Genomic DNA, 10,510 nt, shown 5'->3' on the forward strand with positions numbered 1-10,510 from the left:
ATTATAATTTAAAAATAAATTGAAGATACATTTTATAACAATAAAATTATAATTTAGATTACAGCTCTTTAAGAGTCAGTCCTATATGTACAATGTTCCAAGAGAATGAATCATACATATTATTTGAGATACTCTGCTTTCTGCTTCAGTTATTATTAATTCGTGGCGCGACAGCCCATGAAGGGCCAAGACCGACCATTCGAATGCTAGCCTCGCGTTCACAGTCTTCAACATGGTGAATGATGATCCGACCAGAACACAGTGGTCCAAATCACGAATATATATCGGGACACAAACAATTTTGGTCACCCATGAAGGTGTAACGGGGCTTGAAGTAGGGAAACTCAGAACTTTCCGCTCTTGAGAATTGAACCACAACTAGGATCTGAAATGGCAATACCATGTTAACAGGCGCCTGGAATCTACACCTTCGTGATGTTCAACAAACAGTTCTGGATTGTATTATGAAGAGCCTATCAATCTATATATCACGTGATCATACTTAAGAAAAGCAGATCACATGAGGACAGGCAAATCGGTTTTATTAGATCATGCTCCGTACATAAGTTACATAAAAACTGAGGTTCTGCTAAGAAACATCTATTTACACGAAATACAAAAACCGTACAAAGTGTTCTCTAGTAATTTAACCTGGATTACAATTTATTCATGGAATTAAAATTTGTGTTGTAAATTCAGAACACAGAATCCACAATTTTCCTTCGTTTCTGAAAAACGTTACCCGAAATCGCCCCTGAAATTCTGTCACTCTTAGCTAGTTTTGACTCTCCTATTCTCGGACCAAACGACAAGTTAAGTAATACCAATCTAACGAGAGCAACAGCTGTCACATACAGACTGGGATATCCTTAAGTTAAATTAAGTTGATTGCTTCAACCACGCGTAAATAGAAGAAGCGCATTGCGTTTTAGCTGTGTTACGAATTTGAGGAATGCTTAGACTTGGAGCCTAAGAGGTACGATGGAAGCGAACTAGGGACTGGCAGCTGCGAGGGAAACCTGTTGCATGGATCAGCGTCCGTTAAATTAGCGCGAGTAGAATCCACATTCAGTAGTTAAACTACTGTTTAAAACTAAAGTTCAGGGAATTAGCTGCGAGATTCTGCAGAGTCACTTCCTACGAAATTGCATCGTCGTGGATTGGTATTCCAAAATGAAACGAGCACTTTTACGCAAGGACTTGTTAGCAATATTGCGGAACATTCTCTGATCTCGTTATTTCAGGGATTTGCACATCGAATCTGATTATCGAAAGGAATGAAAGCGCTTCGCCGCAGTTTATCTCGGTAACAAGCTGGCTGCCATTCATTGCTCATTTGTTCGCAAGTGTAGGACGTCAGCGGCGCAGTAAATTTGGTCCAGGTTCGAAAACCTTCGTTTAAGTAACAGTACGCTTGGACCAGAAATGGAGACCTAATTTAGATCATTTCCTCACGGTTGATTTAAGCAGGAGCAAGCATACTTACTATACACACACATACACATTGGGGATAATATCAACATCGGCTCATAACAGTCCATCAGTACAGCTCATAACGTGCAGCAAGCTCACGTCTATGGCTCAAGTGATAGCGCATTGGTGTACCATCCATGCGGCCCGTCTTCGATCCCCGGTCAGGTAACGATGTTGCAGAGGGGTTTTCTCTAGGTACAACTGAACAACGTGAGTAGAGAAGCGGGGCTACTCATGAACCCAAGCAAGACAAAATTGGTGACGAAAAGAATGGAAACAGAAGTACAAGTGAGCGGGAAAACCCTAGAATACATGAAAGATTACATGGACAGATGATGTCATTTGAGAAAGCATGCCATACAGAAATCAACAGGAGAATAGCTTAGCTTAGAGAAAATACTGGAGCATGAAATTTATTTTTGAAGACATGTTCCAAGACTTGAACATCAAGAAACAAGCACTCGAGCACTGTATAATATCCACGCTACTCTATGGGTACTAAACATGGTCGCTTACAGAAAGAGAAAATCTCAAACTACAAAGATTTCAGCGAAAAATGGAACGTAGGATCACCCAAATATCTCTCAGAGATGAAGTGCCATCTACAATAATAAGGAAGATGACAGGCCTACAAGGCGTCGTGATGGCAGCTCAACGACTGAAGTGGAAGTGGGGAGGCCACGTGAGCAGACTGAACACGTCGAGATGGACGTATGTGACAACCATGTGGGATCCAAGAACAGGGAAGAGGACAGCGGGAAGACCGAGGACCCGATGGAGCGACTTCTTCAAGAGGGAAGCTGGTAACACAGTGGACAAGGACGGCGACATGCAAGAACAACATGGCAGATGCTCGGAAGAAGATGGACAGGCCCTAAATGACGGAAAGTGGACAGACATCAAACATATAACTATTATCAGTGCATAACCTCTAGTGACTGAAAATGGACAAACATTAGAGACAGTAAATGAAAAATCGTTAAGCATCAAGATAACTTTTAACCTGTACAATATACTCGTCAGGAATAGCTCCCCAGGCGAATATAAGGAGAGCTCACCCTTGCCCTAATGGGCTGTAGTGGGCTAATTTATTTATTTATTTATTTATTTATTTATTTACTTCTGTTTCCCTCTATTATTACATCAACATTCTCCACCGCCCCCCTCATTTCATCTATCGTCTGCAATAGTTTAAAAAATAGGCCACGGTGAAATCTGTGGATAGTACGAGTTTCCGAAAGGGTCGAATCATATCAGGTGCTTGTCCGAGGATGAGACCCGGCTCTATTCGGGCTGAGACAGGGTGGCTCATCTGTCAGCATGGGACTCAGGAATGCCATCCAGTCAACCTGCCGAGTTTGCAAAATCATTAAATAATTATATAGGGCGCACAATGGACCAACGCAAGCCTCAACACAAAGCTCCGTCCCAGGTTCGGCCCTCGGAAAGCCAAGGCAATGTCAGAGATGTATGCACTGGAAGGGGAAAGGAACTAGCCACCCTACTCATCTTTTTCCTGGTTTAATTGCCTCATGAGTGAGGTCTTATTGCTGTCACTTATGCGGTTCCAACCTGTCTTTGGACAGTTAACTAAACAACAACAATTACAACTAGAGTTGTCTCCTCTTCTGAACAAGAGTTACAAGCAAGATATTGGAATTATTTCTATAATTCAAGTACATGACAACCTTCAAAACAATCAGTGAATTGAATGTATGTATGTATGTATGTATGTATGTATGTATGTATGTATGTATGTATGTATGTATGTATGTATGAATGAATGAATGAATGAATGAATGAATGAATGAATGAATGTATGTATGTATGTATGTATGTATGTATGTATGTATGTATGTATGTACTATTTATATATTTTAGTAGGTTATTTTACGACGCTTTATCGTCATCTGAGGTTATTTAGCGTCTGAATGAGATGAACATGATACTGCCGGTGAAATGAGTTCGGGGTTCAGCACCGAAAGTTCCCCAGCATTTGCTCATATTGGGTTGAGAGAAAACCCCGGAAAAAACCTCAACCAGGTAATTTCCCCAAGCGGAAATCAAACCCGGGCCATCTGGTTTTGCGGTCAGACGCGCTAATCGTCACTCCACAGGTGTGGACTGTATGTATGTATGTATGTATGTATGTATGTATGTATGTATGTATGTATGTATGTATGTATGTAGTCGCCCTCGGTAGCGTAGTTGGTATAGCTGGCTTTCTATGCTCGAGGTTGCGCGTTCGATCCCGGCTTAGGTCGATGATATTTAAGTGTGCTTAAATGCGTCAGGCTCATATCACTAGATTTACTGGCATGTAAAAGAACACCTGCGGGACAAAATGCCGGCACACCGGCGACGCTGATATAACCTCTGCAGTTGCAAGTGTCGTTAAATAAACCATAATTTAAATTTATGTATGGATGTGTGTATGTATGCATGTACGAATTCGCACGAAAATACATATTTTAGCTTTCTTAAATGTTTCACAAGCCAGCAAGAAACATAATGAACCGAACGAACTAAAAATAATAACAAACATTCACGATATCCAAATATAACCTGCCAAGAACGACAGATGACATCTTTACGAATAGTATAGCATTATTTATTTTTCTCACAATGTACTAATATCAGGCAAGTACACATTTCAGACGGAACCCCAATGGAAAGTAGTTATTATACTCTAATTTCTGTTTATTTCTAGAGTGTAAATTGCAGAAATTGATAAAGGCCCACTGTATGTACACGTTTAAAAAAGGATTAAAATTAAGAGAAGTGACTGTGATACTTCGAAAAGCGTGGAGAAATACTAAATAGCCTCGAAAGGAGAATTTTATTTACTGTGACAGAAGTAATGATGTTCGTACCTGCGTCTGTTTTTAAGTAGGTACTATATTCACCAACTCCTTTATTGCACAGTTGCTCTGTTTCAGTTTGTGCAACGCTTCGTTATTAATTTATATTGAACCGCCCATTAGCAGAATGAGAGTATTTACCATGTCCACAATACACGAACATGCGTCTGTTAAGCTGATTAAAAAGTGGACGCAATCCACAACAATTCATTTCATACATTCCCCTTTAGTGTTTAATAACAATGTATCATCCCATATCAATTGTTTCCACATTGTGCAAGTTTTATTAGCGTATATCCATCTACTTCCGGCCGTGATGATATTGAAAATAGAAATTAATATAGGTAGTTCTACAGTTGCCCGACACTACTACAGATTGGAGACAGCGTGTACTCCCCAACCAAGCGGTCCAATGTTCGAGTCGCGACGTGGAGGAGATTTAACTTCATTCCACGAAACTGTTTGTTTGTCTTCGTCATGTGACGTGTTTGCAATTGCTCTGCATTATGATCAAGGAAGCTTTCCATGTGAGACAGTCGAATGTTGGTCCAAATATAAAAAAAAAATCTAAGATGATATGATAATGAATAGAAATCAATGTACAAGTATGTTGTATGATCACAATATAGATATCATTAAAAAAAATTTAAATACAAACAATTTCCATTCCCACACTGAAAATGAGGTAGTATATAACCTCGAAACATGTCTGTATTTCAAAATTTTATAATGATTTCTATAAATGTGATCTTATACAGTAACTGGTACATTGATTTTTATTTATTATCATACTGAAACAATGATCACTGTAAGAATTTTGACCATAGCATTTCTAAACATTGTATCTAAGATATTGTAGAATTTCAAGAAGAACAAATTCTGACCTTAAAAATGGCACTGATCCTTATAGTGTAACATATGGCGGTGTAAATTTCCAACAAAAACAATTACAGTAGAAGTCATAGGAAGTACATACAGGGAGGCCAGATTAGCGAGAGTCTAGACGTCTAAGGCAGTGATGTCAACTGATGCCCATAGGAGCAAGCGCGCGCTTTACAGCTGAAAGGAAAGAGACAGACGAAAGAGGTAGTATATGCCGCTTGGTCGAGCTATATACAGGGATGGCCAGCACTGATTCAATGAATAAAGGGAAGAGAACTTATTGAAACTGTATCCATGTCAATTTTTAGATTTGTCTGAGAAGTAGAAGTGCATTGTAAGAATGTAAGTTTTAATTTTAATGTTCATTTTTCACAAGTTTGCTTTTTTATTCAAAAGTAATATTTTCTCAACTTTTTTACAGAAAAGTTTTCGTAAATCTACTATATCGTAAATACGTATTACTGAAGATAGTCTATTAAAATATTTGAAAATATTCGCATGGAAAATGTTTATAAGGAAATGAATTAACAAAACAAATACTGTTACATCACAAACAAAAGATATGTGCCTATGTGTTGGTAAAACGTCAGCTCTATAGCTTCAGCAGATTTCGAGATAATTTAATATTCTGATAACAGAAAGTTGCGCACCAATATCACCTAAAAGCATAATGCGATAAGAGTTTTATTATGTAATATTAGTTACAGTTACAGCATATATCTAGACAACTTTGCTTTGTACTATAATATTGTTTTGATTACTTTTATAAGACTATAGATACCATCAATATCAGTTTCAACTTATCACATCATATTCAGTGTCTTTCTTTGGGATAACACTTTCTTTATGAATGATATGTTTAGTTCACTTAGGGCCTGTACTACGATCGCCTGTTAAAGCTCCAGATTCGTATACTCCAGTTTAGCAATCTGGAAGTTAAATATTTTGTTCTGTACTACCAGCGGATTTTAACTGCAGGATTGTTATCCGGATGATATAGTAACATTTTTATTACGTTGGCAATGAAGTTACTGAAAATGTAGTGAAATTTATTGCGTTGGTATACCTTTCCCCGCGTATTTCATGTTAATGTTCCGTGTTTATATGGTACTATTTATTTTGAGGTTTTATTGTAAGCATTATTGTTATTATTTATTATAATGCTGAAGCTCCAGCCAAGAAAATAACAGAGTGAAGAACAGAAACTTACACATACTGTATGAAGAAACTTTACATGGAAGCAAAAGGTAAGATTTTAAAGGTTATGTTTCTTTTCGAATAGTAATAATTCCTACAATATGATAATATTTTGGTTTTAATTAGTAGGCCTAAAGAGGACGGGTGCGGGTTCCAGCAAAAGTGCGTTTTTCTCCATAATCATTGTTTTATTCATGTGTAACTGCACAAGAAGTGTAGGTGGCAATTATTTTTGTATTGTAATTAATATTAAGTGTGCTTTCAGTTTGTTGTATAGCCTACATTATTAGTGAATAGGGCCTATTTCGGTAATTTTTTTAGAAATAATGTACTCACGGCTTCAAATCATGGGTCGAAGGCATAGTAACTCGTTTAAAAAGAAACGTTCACTGATACTGATAATAATGAATGCTGTTTTTGGCCTGGGATTTCTAACCAACATTAGTACAGCAAGGTACACTGTTCCTAGCAAATTACCAATATTTCAGTATGTTAGGCCTACGTATTTTACTGTTAGTAAATGGGCGGATATTTTGTATTAGGCCTATAATACCATTCGATCACAGATAGGGCCTAACATTATTTTTTAAAAGAACAGCATGAGGTGGAGAGACGTTTCCACTAAAATGCAATATCTGTTGCTGCTACCAGTTCGACTATAATCACTCACTGTAATGCACATTCAACACCTCGTAAAATAACACAGAAACAGAAGATATTCAGTTTTTTCCAAAGTTTCTATGTACAGTATAGTCATGTTTGATATTGTACTGACAATCGTCCATTAAAAGCTCTTGCTTATTTAAGTATAGAAACTTAGATAAGGGAAAAAGAGAATTACAGTATATCTTCTAATGTTGTAGGTTGCATATGGAATTAACCTAGTTTTACTTCCTTTTTAGTAATATAGAATGAAGCATGGGAAGAATATAGTAACATCAGCACAAATACAAGGACCTGAAAACAGCTGAGAAGCAAATTTGAATTCTTGGAAAAGAACACAAAGAAAATTGCTGCTGCAGAGAGACAATGCAGGCTACAAACAATTGGAGCCCCTCCAACTGAAGCAAAACCAAATCCAAACTTAGCCAAGGTAAGTGATTTAATTCTCCTATCAATTGAGTGATTTCTCAGTTATTTTTATTAATATTCAATGCATAAGTTCACTTATATGTTAATTTATACAATTATTACATAATAAGCAGAGGAAATTGTATAACACAAGTTTGAATTCTTTTTATTTATTTATTTATTTATTTATTCATTCATTCACTCATTTATTTACTTACTTTTGTTACAGCCGAAGTAGTAACTAAACCAAGTTCCACTGATACCAGTGCAGCTAATAACACGAATGAGGTTAGTGTGTAAGGAATTAAGAGTCAGAAGAAGAGATGATGAGCTTTAGAGATAAAAGAAAATATTAGATTCTTGAAAATTGTTATACAAATTTAATTTAATGTCGTTATTACTTTATAATACTATTATTTCTATTATTACCATTCAGGTTCACAGTGCAATTCTTTAGTTTTTGAAGTGAAACTGGACATCCCAACAATATCTCCAGGTAATTTGATTTATACTACAAAACATTCTTTCACATTCTACGTATGATCCTTTTCCAATCTGAAATAGCTGTAACATGTAAACACATTTTCAGCCAACATGTTGAAAATAAAACTAACACACATACTATATGAAATCTGCAGCAAGCAGTAGATAAATTAGATGCAAAAGTTAAAAAAAAAAAAATGTTAAAATATAAATTGTACATAATGATGAAATGGTCACAAGAAATGGATGTCATAAAAACTAAACATCATTGTATTATAATATTATGTGGGATTTGAGTGGGAATTTGAAATTTATAAATGTAGGCCTAAAAATAGAAAGTACACTAAACTGAAGAATTTATTTTGAGATTTCTCTGTAATGGGTTTGTAATTAGATTAGGCCACATTATGTTAAGTTATATTTCAATTTTACCGTGAGGATTCTCATTTTGAAACTTGTGAATGATTTTTTGTGTACAGAAAAACTGAACAATATCTTTTCATAAGGTAAAACAGAAACTGACTACACTCTATTTACAATAGAACTATTTGCTTGGTTTTCTCTCTCTCTCTTTTTTATTGCAGCTTCACTTTCTTATTGTTAAAAATGAGTTTGGATTAATAGCACGTTAGAAAATACAATACTGTTACAGCTGCTGACTTTGAAGTGTCCACACATTTATGATAAAACATCATCTTTCTCCAGAATTAAATATCTTATGAATTAATTCCACTCTTAAAATATTACAGAGTCAGCTGGTGCAGCAGGTGAAGGTCTTCCACTGTACGGGTATTTACACAGTGTAATGAAAGTAAGTTTTAAGTGAAATTACTGGTTTATTCAGTGTAGGTAGTGTAGGCTAAACTCAGAAAGATCTGAATATAAGCATATATCCCTCTCTTAAATATTTCAGCTGATAATGGGATAATAGTTGATCGAGTTACACCCCAAGGATGCTTAAAAAAAAAAAGAAAGAAAGAAAAAGCAAGCCCCTGAGGAATGCATTAGCCACATTGAAAAATCTTTCTCCATCTGTGAACTGTAAGTTTAATGTTGACTTACTTTTACTTGAGATGTTAGAAATTCATGAACTTCAGTACTATTACAGTGATTTCTTTAAAAAATACATTAGTTGAAAGTTGGATGCTAACATTATAACAAAGAATGATTTGAAATAAAAGTAAGTCATGTCCTCATGTTTGGAAAGAGATGGGGTTTGGAATATCAAAAGTAACATTTGGAGTTTTTACATTACTTTTTCCTCCTCTTTAATGGGTGGTCCATCTACAAGGACATCTTCAATTAGTGGCAGAAAGTAAATGCTACAATAATCACCCATTCTTTATGTTTTAACAAAATATATGTTTAATTTTGTTGACCAGATTTGTTTGACCTGGATGACTGGGAGATTACTTCTTCTCATCCTTCTAATGGAGTGATAATCTCTTGCAGCTGTTCTTGATCCCTGTGGTCTCTGGCCTCTGCTTTATCTGCTAGTCTTCAGGATTAGGTTCGAGTCAGGTGATAATTATTAACTAATCTAAGGTTTCTGGTTGGGTTCGGGTCTGGTTCAGATCAGGCCGAGATGGGCCGGGCCTAAGAATTATGGCCCGTGCAGATCTCTAACATATGGGGCTTATAGCTGAAGTTGGCTCTGCCACAGTTTTCCAAGTTTTGTGTATTTGCATATGTATTTGTGTTGTGTTTAATTACAGTTACTATGTACTCTTATGTATTAGCCTGTATATTATTAATTTGTAAATATGACATGTACCATAGCATATATAATGAGACAGTGGATGTAATACATGATTATGCTTATTGTGTCTCCTGAAAAATGTCGTGTTTTGTTCACACAAAATAAATAAATAAATTTTAAATTTAATTGCAGCTATAGTGCATCTCTCTTGTTTTAAGTACACATTCACAGAGTACCTGAATACAATTGAAGCGTCAGCTGGAACAACGTTGTAAGTTACAAAATTTTCATTCGGTGTGTTTCCGTGTAATAATGTTGTATGTCATGTTACCTTGCTATACTCCTTGGCTTGCAACTGTCCATCAATGCAGTACGTGAAATTTGTCCACTCAAAAGTTTGCTACCCTCATAAGAACAAAGTTGTACGCATATACACATTTTTGCAGCTCCTGTAAATTTTACCAAATATAATTTATAATGTTGTTCCAGCCGACGCTTCAATTAATGTGCCTCTTGAAAAATGTTGTTTTACCATATTTTGCTTATGTAAAATAAATTTGAATTGCAGATACAGTGCATTTTTATTGTTTTAAATAGCCTACAGTGTACCTGGTCATAATTTTTAAAATGTATTTATCAAACCTTTGTGTTTGAATCATCTTAGCCTGTTAAGACATCACTGTGAGGGATCCAAGCAATAAAATATATATAAAAAGTAACGATATGAATATGTTTGCATACATGAATCACTAGGCCTAGCGTGAATGAAACAGCTCCCTTGCAAAACATAAATGCCAATTCCAAAACTTTCAGGAAATGAAGAAAAACTGTCACGTCTAAAATT

The 10,510-nt window shown here is 35.9% G+C and overlaps 1 long non-coding RNA gene across 4 annotated transcripts; it reads left to right on the forward strand.

The window, feature by feature from the left end:
* The first annotated feature begins 6,165 nt into the window (after window positions 1-6,165).
* On the forward strand, window positions 6,166-10,078 carry LOC138704914 (uncharacterized). 4 transcript variants are annotated; one of them, XR_011333475.1, is made up of 5 exons: window positions 6,166-7,506; window positions 7,714-7,772; window positions 7,921-7,980; window positions 8,717-8,778; window positions 9,350-10,078. It is a non-coding gene; the product is annotated as an uncharacterized lncRNA (long non-coding RNA). The 4 variants fall into 4 exon arrangements; XR_011333476.1 differs by having other exon boundaries at window positions 6,166-6,628; window positions 7,316-7,506; window positions 7,921-8,778; XR_011333474.1 differs by having other exon boundaries at window positions 6,168-6,463; window positions 7,316-7,506; window positions 7,921-8,778.
* The last annotated feature ends 432 nt before the right edge of the window (window positions 10,079-10,510 follow it).

This window comes from Periplaneta americana, chromosome 8, assembly GCF_040183065.1.
Source record: "Periplaneta americana isolate PAMFEO1 chromosome 8, P.americana_PAMFEO1_priV1, whole genome shotgun sequence".
In the NCBI taxonomy this organism is placed as follows: Eukaryota; Metazoa; Arthropoda; class Insecta; order Blattodea; family Blattidae; genus Periplaneta; species Periplaneta americana.